The sequence below is a fragment of the Ambystoma mexicanum genome, chromosome 13 (assembly GCF_040938575.1).
Source record: "Ambystoma mexicanum isolate Mex_15411 chromosome 13, UKY_AmexF1_1, whole genome shotgun sequence".
In the NCBI taxonomy this organism is placed as follows: Eukaryota; Metazoa; Chordata; class Amphibia; order Caudata; family Ambystomatidae; genus Ambystoma; species Ambystoma mexicanum.
Window position 1 is genome coordinate 806,139,169 of NC_090938.1, and position 13,704 is coordinate 806,152,872.

A 13,704-nucleotide genomic window follows, 5' to 3' on the forward strand; every position below is an offset into this window, starting at 1 on the left:
ATATCTCTGTATTGGAGTCACTGCACTGTATGTGTCTCTGGATGTGGCCCTGTTTCTGTCTCTGCAGTGTCTGTGTTGGAGTCACGCTGCAGTCAGTCTGTGGGGCTTCCCTGCATATCTCTGCACTCTCTGTACTGGAGTCACTGCACTGTATGTGTCTCTGGCTGTGGCCCTCTGCTTCTGACTCTGCAGTGTCTGTGTTAGAGCCACGCCACTGCCAGTCTTGGGGGGGTTTCCTGCATATCTCTGTACTCTCTGTATTGGAGTCACTGCACTGTATGTGTCTCGGGCTGTGACCCTGTTTCTGTCTCTGCAGTGTCTGTGTTGGAGTCACGCTGCTGTCAGTCTGTGGGGCTTCCCTGCATATCTCTGCACTCTCTGTATTGGAGTCATTGTACTGTATGTGTATCTGGCTGTGGCCCTCTGCTTCTGTCTCCCCAGTGACTGTGTTGGAGTCACGCCACTGTCAGTCTGTGGGGCTTCCCTGCATATTTCTGTATTGGAGTTACTGCACTGTATGTGTCTCTGGCTGTGGCCCTGTTTCTGTCTCTGCAGTGTCTTTGTTGGAGTCACGCTGCAGTCAGTCTGTGGGGATTCCCTGCATATCTCTGCACTCTCTGTACTGGAGTCACTGCACTGTATGTGTCTCTGGCTGTGGCCCTCTGCTTCTGACTCTGCAGTGTCTGTGTTGGAGTCACGCCACTGCCAGTCTTGGGGGGTTTCCTGCATATCTCTGCACTCTCTGTATTGGAGTCACTGCACTGTATGTGTCTCTGGCTGTGGCCCTGTTTCTGTCTCTGCAGTGTCTGATTTGGAGTCACGCTGCTGTCAGTCTGTGGGGCTTCCCTGCATATCTCTGTGCTCTCTGTATTGGAGTCACTGCACTGTATGTGTCTCTGGCTGTGGCCCTGTTTCTGTCTCTGCAGTGTCTGTGTTGGAGTCACGCTGCTGTCAGTCTGTGGGGCATCCCTGCATGTCTCTGTATTGGCATCACTGCACTGTACGTGTCTCTGGCTGTTGCCCTCTGCTTCTGTCTCTGCAGTGTCTGTGTTGGAGTCACGCAGCTGTCAGTCTGTGAGGCTTCCTTGCATGTCTCTGCACTCTCTGTATTGGAGTCACTGCACTGTATGTGTCTCTGGCTGTGGCCCTCTGCTTCTGTCTCTGCCGTGTCTGTGTTGGAGTCATGCAGCTGTCAGTCTGTGAGGCTTCCTTGCATGTCTCTGCACTCTCTGTATTGGAGTCACTGCACTGTATGTGTCTCTGGCTGTGGCCCTCTGCTTCTGTCTCTGCCGTGTCTGTGTTGGAGTCACGCAGCTGTCAGTCTGTGAGGCTTCCTTGCATGTCTCTGCACTCTCTGTATTGGAGTCACTGCACTGTATGTGTCTCTGGCTGTGGCCCTGTTTCTGTCTCTGCAGTGTCTGTGTTGGAGTCACGCTGCTGTCAGTCTGTGGGTCTTCTCTAAATGTCTCTGAACTCTCTGTATTGGAGTCACTGCACTGTATGTGTCTCTGGCTGTGGCCCTGTTTCTGTCTCTGCAGTGTCTGTTTTGGAGTCACGCCGCTGTCAGTCTGTGGGGCTTCCCTGCATATCTCTGTATTGGAGTCACTGCACTGTATGTGTCTCTGGCTGTGGCCCTGTTTCTGTCTCTGCAGTGTCTGTGTTGGAGTCACGCTGCTGTCAGTCTGTGGGGCTTCCCTGCATATCTCTGCACTCTCTGTACTGGAGTCACGGCACTGTGTCTCTGGCTGTAGCCCTCTGCTTCTGTCTCCACAGTGGCTGTGTTGGAGTCACGCCACTGTCAGTCTGTGGGGCTTCCCTGCATATCTCTGTACTCTCTGTATTGGAGTCACTGCACTGTATGTGTCTTTGGCTGTGGCCCTGTGTCTGTCTCTGCAGTGTCTGTGTTGGACTCACGCTGCTGTCAGTCTGTGGGGCTTCCCTGCATATCTCTGTACTCTCTGTATTGGAGTCACTGCACTGTATGTGTCTCTGGCTGTGGCCCTGTGTCTGTCTTTGCAGTGTCTGTGTTGGACTCACGCTGCTGTCAGTCTGTGGGGCTTCTCTGCATATCTCTGCACTCTCTGTATTGGAGTCACTGCACTGTATGTGTCTCTGGCTGTAACCCTCTGCTTCTGCTCCACGGTGTCTGTGTTGGAGTCACGATGCTGTCAGTCTGTGGGGCTTCCCCGCATATCTCTGCCCTCTCTGTATTGGAGTCACTGAACCGTTTGTGTCTCTGGCTTTGGCCCTCTGCTTCTGTCTCTGCAGTGTCTGTGTTGGAGTCACGCAGCTGTCAGTCTGTGGGTCTTCTCTACATGTCTCTGAACTCTCTGTATTGGAGTCACTGCACTGTTTGTGTCTCTGGCTGTGGCCCTGTTTCTGTTTCTACAGTGTCTGTGTTGGAGTCACGCTGCTGTCAGTCTGTGGTGCTCCCCTGCATATCTCTGCACTCTCTGTATTGGAGTCACTGCACTGTATGTGTCTCTGGCTGTGGCCCTCTGCTTCTGTTTCTGCAGTGTCTGTGTTGGAGTCACGCTGCTGTCAGTCTGTGGTGCTCCCCTGCATATCTCTGCACTCTCTGTATTGGAGTCACTGCACTGTATGTGTCTCTGGCTGTGGCCCTCTGCTTCTGTTTCTGCAGTGTCTGTGTTGGAGTCACGCAGCTGTCAGTCTGTGGGGCTTCCCTGCATATCTCTGCACTCTCTGTACTGGAGTCACTGCATGGTATGTGTCTCTGGCTGTAGCCCTCTGCTTCTGTCTCCACAGTGACTGTGTTGGAGTCACGCCACTGTCAGTCTGTGGGGCTTCCCTGCATATCTCTGTACTCTCTGTATTGGAGTCACTGCACTGTATGTGTCTTTGGCTGTGGCCCTGTGTCTGTCTCTGCAGTGTCTGTGTTGGACTCACGCTGCTGTCAGTCTGTGGGGCTTCCCTGCATATCTCTGCACTCTCTGTATTGGAGTCACTGCACTGTATGTGTCTCTGGCTGTAACCCTCTGCTTCTGTCTCTGCAGTGTCTGTGTCTCTGGTTGTGGCCCTGTTTCTATCTTTGCAGTGTCTGTGTTGGAGTCAGGATGCTGTCAGTCTGTGGGGCTTCCCTGCACATCTCTGCACTCTCTGTATTGGAGTCACTGCACTGTATGTGTCTCTGGCTGTAACCCTCTGCTTCTGTCTCCACAGTGTCTGTGTTGGAGTCACGATGCTGTCAGTCTGTGGGGCTTCCCTGCATATCTCTGCCCTCTCTGTATTGGAGTCACTGAACCGTTTGTGTCTCTGGCTTTGGCCCTCTGCTTCTGTCTCTGCAGTGTCTGTGTTGGAGTCACGCAGCTGTCAGTCTGTGGGTCTTCTCTACATGTCTCTGAACTCTCTGTATTGGAGTCACTGCACTGTTTGTGTCTCTGGCTGTGGCCCTTTTTCTACAGTGTCTGTGTTGGAGTCACGCTGCTGTCAGTCTGTGGGGCTCCCCTGCATATCTCTGCACTCTCTGTATTGGAGTCACTGCACTGTCAGTGTCTCTGGCAGTGGCCCTCTGCTTCTGTTTCTGCAGTGTCTGTGTCAGAGTCACGCAGCTGTCAGTTTGTGGGGCTTCCCTGCATATCTCTGTATTGGAATCACTGCACTGTATGTGTCTCTGGCTGTGGCCCTGTTTCTGTCTCTGCAGTGTCTGTTTTGGAGTCACGCTGCTGTCAGTCTGTGGGGCTTCCCTGCATATCTCTGTATTAGAGTCACTGCACTGTATGTGTCTCTGGCTGTGGCCCTGTTTCTGTCTCTGCAGTGTCTGTGTTGGAGTCACGCTGCTGTCAGTCTGTGGGGCTTCCCTGCATATCTCTGCACTCTCTGTATTGGAGTCACTGCACTGTATGTGTCTCTGGCTGTAACCCTCTGCTTCTGTCTCCACTGTGTCTGTGTTGGAGCCACGATGCTGTCAGTCTGTGGGGCTTCCCTGCATATCACTGCCCTCTCTGTATTGGAGTCACTGAACCGTTTGTGTCTCTGGCTTTGGCCCTCTGCTTCTGTCTCTGCAGTGTCTGTGTTGGAGTCACGCAGCTGTCAGTCTGTGGGTCTTCTCTACATGTCTCTGAACTCTCTGTATTGGAGTCACTGCACTGTTTGTGTCTCTGGCTGTGGCCCTGTTTCTGTTTCTACAGTGTCTGTGTTGGAGTCATGCTGCTGTCAGTCTGTGGTGCTCCTCTGCATATCTCTGCACTCTCTGTATTGGAGTCACTGCACTGTCAGTGTCTCTGGCAGTGGCCCTCTGCTTCTGTTTCTGCAGTGTCTGTTTTGGAGTCACGCTGCTGTCAGTCTGTGGGGCTTCCCTTCATATCTCTGTATTGGAATCACTGCACTGTATGTGTCTCGGGCTGTGACCCTGTTTCTGTCTCTGCAGTGTCTGTGTTGGAGTCACGCTGCTGTCAGTCTGTGGGGCTTCCCTGCATATCTCTGCACTCTCTGTATTGGAGTCATTGTACTGTATGTGTATCTGGCTGTGGCCCTCTGCTTCTGTCTCCCCAGTGACTGTGTTGGAGTCACACCACTGTCAGTCTGTGGGGCTTCCCTGCATATCTCTGTACTGCAGTCACTGCACTGTATGTGTCTCTGGCTGTGGCTCTCTGCTTCTGACTCTGCAGTGTCTGTGTTGGAGTCACGCCACTGCCAGTCTTGGGGGGGTTTCCTGCATATCTCTACACTCTCTGAATTGGAGTCACTGCACTGTATGTGTCTCTGGCTGTGGCCCTGTTTCTGTCTCTGCAGTGTCTGTGTTGGAGTCATGCTGCTGTCAGTCTGTGGGGCTTCCTTGCATATCTCTGTGCTCTCTGTATTGGAGTCACTGCACTGTATGTGTCTCTGGCTGTGGCCCTCTGCTTCTGTTTCTGCAGTGTCTGTGTTGGAGTCACGCAGCTGTCAGTCTGTGGGGCTTCCCTGCATATCTCTGCACTCTCTGTACTGGAGTCACTGCACTGTATGTGTCTCTGGCTGTAGCCCTCTGCTTCTGTCTCCACAGTGACTGTGTTGGAGTCACGCCACTGTCAGTCTGTGGGGCTTCCCTGCATATCTCTGTACTCTCTGTATTGGAGTCACTGCACTGTATGTGTCTCTGGCTGTGGCCCTGTTTCTGTCTTTGCAGTGTCTGTGTTGGACTCACGCAGCTGTCAGTCTGTGGGTCTTCTCTACATGTCTCTGAACTCTCTGTATTGGAGTCACTGCACTGTTTGTGTCTCTGGCTGTGGCCCTGTTTCTGTTTCTACAGTGTCTGTGTTGGAGTCATGCTGCTGTCAGTCTGTGGTGCTCCTCTGCATATCTCTGCACTCTCTGTATTGGAGTCACTGCACTGTCAGTGTCTCTGGCAGTGGCCCTCTGCTTCTGTTTCTGCAGTGTCTGTTTTGGAGTCACGCTGCTGTCAGTCTGTGGGGCTTCCCTGCATATCTCTGTATTGGAATCACTGCACTGTATGTGTCTCGGGCTGTGACCCTGTTTCTGTCTCTCCAGTGTCTGTGTTGGAGTCACGCTGCTGTCAGTCTGTGGGGCTTCCCTGCATATCTCTGCACTCTCTGTATTGGAGTCATTGTACTGTATGTGTATCTGGCTGTGGCCCTCTGCTTCTGTCTCCCCAGTGACTGTGTTGGAGTCACACCACTGTCAGTCTGTGGGGCTTCCCTGCATATCTCTGTACTGCAGTCACTGCACTGTATGTGTCTCTGGCTGTGGCTCTCTGCTTCTGACTCTGCAGTGTCTGTGTTGGAGTCACGCCACTGCCAGTCTTGGGGGGGTTTCCTGCATATCTCTGCACTCTCTGAATTGGAGTCACTGCACTGTATGTGTCTCTGGCTGTGGCCCTGTTTCTGTCTCTGCAGTGTCTGTGTTGGAGTCACGCTGCTGTCAGTCTGTGGGGCTTCCTTGCATATCTCTGTGCTCTCTGTATTGGAGTCACTGCACTGTATGTGTCTCTGGCTGTGGCCCTCTGCTTCTGTTTCTGCAGTGTCTGTGTTGGAGTCACGCAGCTGTCAGTCTGTGGGGCTTCCCTGCATATCTCTGCACTCTCTGTACTGGAGTCACTGCACTGTATGTGTCTCTGGCTGTAGCCCTCTGCTTCTGTCTCCACAGTGACTGTGTTGGAGTCACGCCACTGTCAGTCTGTGGGGCTTCCCTGCATATCTCTGTACTCTCTGTATTGGAGTCACTGCACTGTATGTGTCTCTGGCTGTGGCCCTGTTTCTGTCTTTGCAGTGTCTGTGTTGGACTCACGCTGCTGTCAGTCTGTGGGGCTTCCCTGCATATCTCTGCACTCTCTGTATTGGAGTCACTGCACTGTATGTGTCTCTGGCTGTAACCCTCTGCTTCTGTCTCTGCAGTGTCTGTGTCTGTGGCCCTGTTTCTATCTTTGCAGTGTCTGTGTTGGAGTCACGATGCTGTCAGTCTGTGGGGCTTCCCTGCATATCTCTGCCCTCTCTGTATTGAAGTCACTGAACCGTTTGTGTCTCTGGCTTTGGCCCTCTGCTTCTGTCTCTGCAGTGTCTGTGTTGGAGTCACGCAGCTGTCAGTCTGTGGGTCTTCTCTACATGTCTCTGAACTCTCTGTATTGGAGTCACTGCACTGTTTGTGTCTCTGGCTGTGGCCCTGTTTCTGTTTCTACAGTGTCTGTGTTGGAGTCACGCAGCTGTCAGTCTGTGGGGCTCCCCTGCATATCTCTGCACTCTCCGTATTGGAGTCACTGCACTGTCAGTGTCTATGGCAGTGGCCCTCTGCTTCTGTTTCTGCAGTGTCTGTGTTGGAGTCATGAGGCTGTCAGTCCGTGGGGCTTCCCTGCATATCTCTGTACTCTCTGTATTGGAGTCACTGCACTGTATGTGTCTCTGGCTGTGGCCCTGTGTCTGTCTCTGCAGTGTCTGTGTTGACGTCACGATGCTGTCAGTCTGTGGGGCTTCCCTGCACATCTCCGCACTCTCTGTATTGGAGTCACTGCACTGTATGTGTCTCTGGCTGTAACCCTCTGCTTCTGTCTCCACAGTGTCTGTGTTGGAGTCACGATGCTGTCAGTCTGTGGGGCTTCCCTGCATATCTCTGCCCTCTCTGTATTGGAGTCACTGAACCGTTTGTGTCTCTGGCTTTGGCCCTCTGCTTCTGTCTCTGCAGTGTCTGTGTTGGAGTCACGCAGCTGTCAGTCTGTGGGTCTTCTCTACATGTCTCTGAACTCTCTGTATTGGAGTCACTGCACTGTTTGTGTCTCTGGCTGTGGCCCTGTTTCTAGAGTGTCTGTGTTGGATTCACGCTGCTGTCAGTCTGTGGGGCTCCCCTGCATATCTCTGCACTCTCTGTATTGGAGTCACTGCACTGTCAGTGTCTCTGGCAGTGGCCCTCTGCTTCTGTTTCTGCAGTGTCTGTGTTGGAGTCACACAGCTGTCAGTCTGTGGGGCTTCCCTGCATATCTCTGTAATGGAGTCACTGCACTGTATGTGTCTCTGGCTGTGGCCCTGTTTCTGTCTCTGCAGTGTCTGTTTTGGAGTCACGCCGCTGTCAGTCTGTGGGGCTTCCCTGCATATCTCTGTATTGGAGTCACTGCACTGTATGTGTCTCTGGCTGTGGCCCTTTTTCTGTCTCTGCAGTGTCTGTGTTGGAGTCACGCTGCTGTCAGTCTGTGGGGCTTCCCTGCATATCTCTGCACTCTCTCTACTGGAGTCACTGCACTGTGTCTCTGGCTGTAGCCCTCTGCTTCTGTCTCCACAGTGGCTGTGTTGGAGTCACGCCACTGTCAGTCTGTGGGGCTTCCCTGCATATCTCTGTACTCTCTGTATTGGAGTCACTGCACTGTATGTGTCTCTGGCTGTGGCCCTGTGTCTGTCTTTGCAGTGTCTGTGTTGGACTCACGCTGCTGTCAGTCTGTGGGGCTTCCCTGCATATCTCTGCACTCTCTGTATTGGAGTCACTGCACTGTATGTGTCTCTGGCTGTAACCCTCTGCTTCTGCTCCACGGTGTCTGTGTTGGAGTCACGATGCTGTCAGTCTGTGGGGCTTCCCCACATATCTCTGCCCTCTCTGTATTGGAGTCACTGAACCGTTTGTGTCTCTGGCTTTGGCCCTCTGCTTCTGTCTCTGCAGTGTCTGTGTTGGAGTCACGCAGCTGTCAGTCTGTGGGTCTTCTCTACATGTCTCTGAACTCTCTGTATTGGAGTCACTGCACTGTTTGTGTCTCTGGCTGTGGCCCTGTTTCTGTTTCTACAGTGTCTGTGTTGGAGTCACACTGCTGTCAGTCTGTGTTGCTTCCCTGCATATCTCTGCACTCTCTGTATTGGAGTCACTGCACTGTATGTGTCTCTGGCTGTGGCCCTCTGCTTCTGTTTCTGCAGTGTCTGTGTTGGAGTCACGCAGCTGTCAGTCTGTGGGGCTTCCCTGCATATCTCTGCACTCTCTGTACTGGAGTCACTGCACTGTATGTGTCTCTGGCTGTAGCCCTCTGCTTCTGTCTCCACAGTGACTGTGTTGGAGTCACGCCACTGTCAGTCTGTGGGGCTTCCCTGCATATCTCTGTACTCTCTGTATTGGAGTCACTGCACTGTATGTGTCTTTGGCTGTGGCCCTGTGTCTGTCTCTGCAGTGTCTGTGTTGGACTCACGCTGCTGTCAGTCTGTGGGGCTTCCCTGCATATCTCTGCACTCTCTGTATTGGAGTCACTGCATTGTATGTGTCTCTGGCTGTAACCCTCTGCTTCTGTCTCTGCAGTGTCTGTGTCTCTGGTTGTGGCCCTGTTTCTATCTTTGCAGTGTCTGTGTTGGAGTCAGGATGCTGTCAGTCTGTGGGGCTTCCCTGCACATCTCTGCACTCTCTGTATTGGAGTCACTGCACTGTATGTGTCTCTGGCTTTGGCCCTCTGCTTCTGTCTCTGCAGTGTCTGTGTTGGAGTCACGCAGCTGTCAGTCTGTGGGTCTTCTCTACATGTCTCTGAACTCTCTGTATTGGAGTCACTGCACTGTTTGTGTCTCTGGCTGTGGCCCTGTTTCTACAGTGTCTGTGTTGGAGTCACGCTGCTGTCAGTCTGTGGGGCTCCCCTGCATATCTCTGCACTCTCTGTATTGGAGTCACTGCACTGTCAGTGTCTCTGGCAGTGGCCCTCTGCTTCTGTTTCTGCAGTGTCTGTGTTGGAGTCACGCAGCTGTCAGTCTGTGGGGCTTCCCTGCATATCTCTGTATTGGAGTCACTGCACTGTATGTGTCTCTGGCTGTGGCCCTGTTTCTGTCTCTGCAGTGTCTGTTTTGGAGTCACGCTGCTGTCAGTCTGTGGGGCTTCCCTGCATATCTCTGTATTGGAGTCACTGCACTGTATGTGTCTCTGGCTGTGGCCCTGTTTCTGTCTCTGCAGTGTCTGTGTTGGAGTCACGCTGCTGTCAGTCTGTGGGGCTTCCCTGCATATCTCTGCACTCTCTGTACTGGAGTCACTGCACTGTGTCTCTGGCTGTAGCCCTCTGCTTCTGTCTCCACAGTGACTGTGTTGGAGTCACGCCACTGTCAGTCTGTGGGGCTTCCCTGCATATCTCTGTACTCTCTGTATTGGAGTCACTGCACTGTATGTGTCTCTGGCTGTGGCCCTGTGTCTGTCTTTGCAGTGTCTGTGTTGGACTCACGCTGCTGTCAGTCTGTGGGGCTTCCCTGCATATCTCTGCACTCTCTGTATTGGAGTCACTGCACTGTATGTGTCTCTGGCTGTAACCCTCTGCTTCTGTCTCCACGGTGTCTGTGTTGGAGCCACGATGCTGTCAGTCTGTGGGGCTTCCCTGCATATCTCTGCCCTCTCTATATTGGAGCACTGAACCGTTTGTGTCTCTGGCTTTGGCCCTCTGCTTCTGTCTATGCAGTGTCTGTGTTGGAGTCACGCAGCTGTCAGTCTGTGGGTCTTCTCTACATGTCTCTGAAGTCTCTGTATTGGAGTCACTGCACTGTTTGTGTCTCTGGCTGTGGCCCTGTTTCTGTCTCTGCAGTGTCTGTTTTGGAGTCACGCTGCTGTCAGTCTGTGGGGCTTCCCTTCATATCTCTGTATTGGAGTCACTGCACTGTATGTGTCTCTGGCTGTGGCCCTCTTTCTTTCTCTGCAGTGTCTGTGTTGGGGTCACGCTGCAGTCAGTCTGTGGGGCTTCCCTGCATATCTCTGCACTCTCTGGACTGGAGTTACTGCACTGTATGTGTCTCTGGCTGTGGCCCTCTGCTTCTGACTCTGCAGTGTCTGTGTTAGAGTCACGCCACTGCCAGTCTTGGGGGGTTTCCTGCATATCTCTGTACTCTCTGTATTGGAGTCACTGCACTGTATGTGTCTCGGGGTGTGACCCTGTTTCTGTCTCTGCAGAGTCTGTGTTGGAGTCACGCTGCTGTCAGTCTGTGGGGCTTTCCTGCATATCTCTGCACTCTCTGTACTGGAGTCACTGCACTGTGTCTCTGGCTGTAGCCCTCTGCTTCTGTCTCCACAGTGAATGTGTTGGAGTCACGCCACTGTCAGTCTGTGGGGCTTCCCTGCATATCTCTGTACTCTCTGTATTGGAGTCACTGCACTGTATGTTTCTCTGGCTGTGGCCCTGTGTCTGTCTTTGCAGTGTCTGTGTTGGACTCACGCTGCTGTCAGTCTGTGGGGCTTCCCTGCATATCTCTGCCCTCTCTGTATTGGAGTCACTGAACCGTTTGTGTCTCTGGCTTTGGCCCTCTGCTTCTGTCTCTGCAGTGTCTGTGTTGGAGTCACGCAGCTGTCAGTCTGTGGGTCTTCTCTACATGTCTCTGAACTCTCTGTATTGGAGTCACTGCACTGTTTGTGTCTCTGGCTGTGGCCCTGTTTCTGTTTCTACAGTGTCTGTGTTGGAGTCATGCTGCTGTCAGTCTGTGGTGCTCCTCTGCATATCTCTGCACTCTCTGTATTGGAGTCACTGCACTGTCAGTGTCTCTGGCAGTGGCCCTCTGCTTCTGTTTCTGCAGTGTCTGTTTTGGAGTCACGCTGCTGTCAGTCTGTGGGGCTTCCCTGCATATCTCTGTATTGGAATCACTGCACTGTATGTGTCTCGGGCTGTGACCCTGTTTCTGTCTCTGCAGTGTCTGTGTTGGAGTCACGCTGCTGTCAGTCTGTGGGGCTTCCCTGCATATCTCTGCACTCTCTGTATTGGAGTCATTGTACTGTATGTGTATCTGGCTGTGGCCCTCTGCTGCTGTCTCCCCAGTGACTGTGTTGGAGTCACACCACTGTCAGTCTGTGGGGCTTCCCTGCATATCTCTGTACTGCAGTCACTGCACTGTATGTGTCTCTGGCTGTGGCTCTCTGCTTCTGACTCTGCAGTGTCTGTGTTGGAGTCACGCCACTGCCAGTCTTGGGGGGGTTTCCTGCATATCTCTGCACTCTCTGTATTGGAGTCACTGCCCTGTATGTGTCTCTGGCTGTGGCCCTGTTTCTGTCTCTGCAGTGTCTGTGTTGGAGTCACGCTGCTGTCAGTCTGTGGGGCGTCCTTGCATATCTCTGTGCTCTCTGTATTGGAGTCACTGCACTGTATGTGTCTCTGGCTGTAGCCCTCTGCTTCTGTCTCCACAAAGACTGTGTTGGAGTCACGCCACTGTCAGTCTGTGGGGCTTCCCTGCATATCTCTGTACTCTCTGTATTGGAGTCACTGCACTGTATGTGTCTCTGGCTGTGGCCCTGTGTCTGTCTCTGCAGTGTCTGTGTTGGACTCACGCTGCTGTCAGTCTGTGGGGCTTCCCTGCATATCTCTGCACTCTCTGTATTGGAGTCACTGCACTGTATGTGTCTCTGGCTGTAACCCTCTGCTTCTGTCTCTGCAGTGTCTGTGTCTCTGGCTGTGGCCCTGTTTCTATCTTTGCAGTGTCTGTGTTGGAGTCACGATGCTGTCAGTCTGTGGGGCTTCCCTGCACATCTCCGCACTCTCTGTATTGGAGTCACTGCACTGTATGTGTCTCTGGCTGTAACCCTCTGCTTCTGTCTCCACAGTGTCTGTGTTGGAGTCACGATGCTGTCAGTCTGTGGGGCTTCCCTGCATATCTCTGCCCTCTCTGTATTGGAGTCACTGAACCGTTTGTGTCTCTGGCTTTGGCCCTCTGCTTCTGTCTCTGCGGTGTCTGTGTTGGAGTCACGCATCTGTCAGTCTGTGGGTCTTCTCTACATGTCTCTGAACTCTCTGTATTGGAGTCACTGCACTGTTTGTGTCTCTGGCTGTGGCCCTGTTTCTAGAGTGTCTGTGTTGGATTCACGCTGCTGTCAGTCTGTGGGGCTCCCCTGCATATCTCTGCACTCTCTGTATTGGAGTCACTGCACTGTCAGTGTCTCTGGCAGTGGCCCTCTGCTTCTGTTTCTGCAGTGTCTGTGTTGGAGTCACGCAGCTGTCAGTCTGTGGGGCTTCCCTGCATATCTCTGTATTGGAGTCACTGCACTGTATGTGTCTCTGGCTGTGGCCCTGTTTCTGTCTCTGCAGTGTCTGTTTTGGAGTCACGCCGCTGTCAGTCTGTGGGGCTTTCCTGCATATCTCTGTATTGGAGTCACTGCACTGTATGTGTCTCTGGCTGTGGCCCTGTTTCTGTCTCTGCAGTGTCTGTGTTGGAGTCACGCTGCTGTCAGTCTGTGGGGCTTCCCTGCATATCTCTGCACTCTCTGTACTGGAGTCACTGCACTGTGTCTCTGGCTGTAGCCCTCTGCTTCTGTCTCCACAGTGGCTGTGTTGGAGTCACGCCACTGTCAGTCTGTGGGGCTTCCCTGCATATCTCTGTACTCTCTGTATTGGAGTCACTGCACTGTATGTGTCTCTGGCTGTGGCCCTTTGTCTGTCTTTGCAGTGTCTGTGTTGGACTCACACTGCTGTCAGTCTGTGGGGCTTCCCTGCATATCTCTGCACTCTCTGTATTGGAGTCACTGCACTGTATGTGTCTCTGGCTGTAACCCTCTGCTTCTGCTCCACGGTGTCTGTGGTGGAGTCACGATGCTGTCAGTCTGTGGGGCTTCCCCGCATATCTCTGCCCTCTCTGTATTGGAGTCACTGAACCGTTTGTGTCTCTGGCTTTGGCCCTCTGCTTCTGTCTCTGCAGTGTCTGTGTTGGAGTCACGCAGCTGTCAGTCTGTGGGTCTTCTCTACATGTCTCTGAACTCTCTGTATTGGAGTCACTGCACTGTTTGTGTCTCTGGCTGTGGCCCTGTTTCTGTTTCTACAGTGTCTGTGTTGGAGTCACGCTGCTGTCAGTCTGTGGTGCTCCCCTGCATATCTCTGCACTCTCTGTATTGGAGTCACTGCACTGTATGTGTCTCTGGCTGTGGCTCTCTGCTTCTGTTTCTGCAGTGTCTGTGTTGGAGTCACGCAGCTGTCAGTCTGTGGGGCTTCCCTGCATATCTCTGCACTCTCTGTACTGGAGTCACTGCACTGTATGTGTCTCTGGCTGTAGCCCTCTGCTTCTGTCTCCACAGTGACAGTGTTGGAGTCACGCCACTGTCAGTCTGTGGGGCTTCCCTGCATATCTCTGTACTCTCTGTATTGGAGTCACTGCACTGTATGTGTCTTTGGCTGTGGCCCTGTGTCTGTCTCTGCAGTGTCTGTGTTGGACTCACGCTGCTGTCAGTCTGTGGGGCTTCCCTGCATATCTCTGCACTCTCTGTATTGGAGTCACTGCACTGTATGTGTCTCTGGCTGTAACCCTCTGCTTCTGTCTCTGCAGTGTCTGTGTCTCTGGTTGTGGCCCTGTTTCT